A 1,378-nucleotide genomic window follows, 5' to 3' on the forward strand; every position below is an offset into this window, starting at 1 on the left:
TTGGTTACAGTTTGTGGATTCGGAAAATAAAATAAATATTCCTGTACAAGTGAAGTGAATGGCTGGAGAAGTGCTTGATTGAGGTTAGGTGATAAGCTGAAAATATAAAAAAAATCCAATTTTTTATGCAAAAATGCGAATGAAAAGATAATTGTGGATAAATATAAGTAAAGAAAATGTGGAAAAGTAATATTTTATGACAAAGAATTGTGGAAACTGTGCAATTGAAGCGATCTAAAGTTAACGGGGTCAACCGGAAGTGACATCACAAGTCTTCAAATCTAAGTGCGAGACATTAAATTCTTAGTTTCGTTACTTTTAAAAGTATTAAGTAAAGTTTTCAGTACTTTTAAAACAAAAAAGTGATTTTTGAAAAAGTTTTAAAAGGAAAAATATTATTTTTTGAAACCATGAAATTGTATAAAGAATATACTGCKGTTTTTAACGGTTGTTTGCGTGATTTTGAATTGTTTAATGTGTTTTATTTTGAATTTTATAATATTATGAAACATTTTTCTCTGCATCGTTGCTAAAAATATATTTTTTACTAATTTCAAAAACAAAAATAAGAAATATTTTCCATCATTTCCTCAATAGTGCTCCAAAAACTTTCGTTTTCTTTGCATTCGCTGGCGCAGCGAGCGAGTTTTTTGTGATAAAGCCATCTATTTTGCTAATAAAAAGTTCATAAAGTTATCAAGCGCACAAACTAAACGAAAGCCGAGAAACTAAAATTAAAATTCGGCGCTGTCCTCTTGTAGTCGCATCCGCTTGATTGCGACGCTGGCTGTGCTAGAGCTCGGAACTCGGAACTCGGACTTGAAGTGCGTTTAAATATTTTCGGCGTTCTTATCAGCCGCTTGTCTACTTTTAAAAATAAATATACACGGTTACCATGAACAGCTGATGACACACATATTTATAGCGTTTATTTACACACATATTTATGTAGTGTGAGTGCGCCAGCCGTCCGCCGGGTCAGATAAGCGGCGCGCTTTATCAATCAAACAGCTTTTTTAGTCTCGTTTATTCTGAAAAAATTTAATTTATTTTTAATTACTGAATTTGCTCTAAGCCGCTCTGTAGTTTTGTCGCTCTGGGTCGCGTGCCAAAGTGGTGAAATACTTTTTGTGTCTTTTGAACTGCTTTGGGGCCTTAGCTTAGGTCAGTGTTTGTTGGCACTCGCTCGGTTGGCTTATCAAGGAAGGTGCAAAAACTGTGTCAGTAGCGTGAATATTGTGATAGTTAAATGTGTGTCGTCATCTATGTGTATATACATATATAATTCCCATGCTTATCGCGCGAAATAAAAAATGTAAATACAAGTAAATAGCAGTATTGTGTAAGAATATAATTTAAATTAACTGAAAAAAAAAAA

At 33.3% G+C, this 1,378-nt stretch overlaps 1 protein-coding gene across 1 annotated transcript in view; it reads left to right on the plus strand.

Annotated features, from left to right (window-relative positions):
• LOC108967919 (collagen alpha-1(V) chain-like) overlaps positions 1-1,378 on the plus strand; it is a 16,872-nt gene continuing 15,494 nt past the window's right edge. Inside the window, exon 1 of the mRNA XM_018931608.1 lies at positions 1-83. The gene's annotated coding sequence lies outside the window, so the exon portion shown is untranslated. The remainder of the gene's footprint in view (positions 84-1,378) is intronic.

The sequence above is a fragment of the Bactrocera latifrons genome, unplaced genomic scaffold (genome assembly GCF_001853355.1).
Source record: "Bactrocera latifrons isolate USDA-ARS-PBARC rearing strain unplaced genomic scaffold, ASM185335v1 scaffold_2, whole genome shotgun sequence".
Classification (NCBI taxonomy): Eukaryota; Metazoa; Arthropoda; class Insecta; order Diptera; family Tephritidae; genus Bactrocera; species Bactrocera latifrons.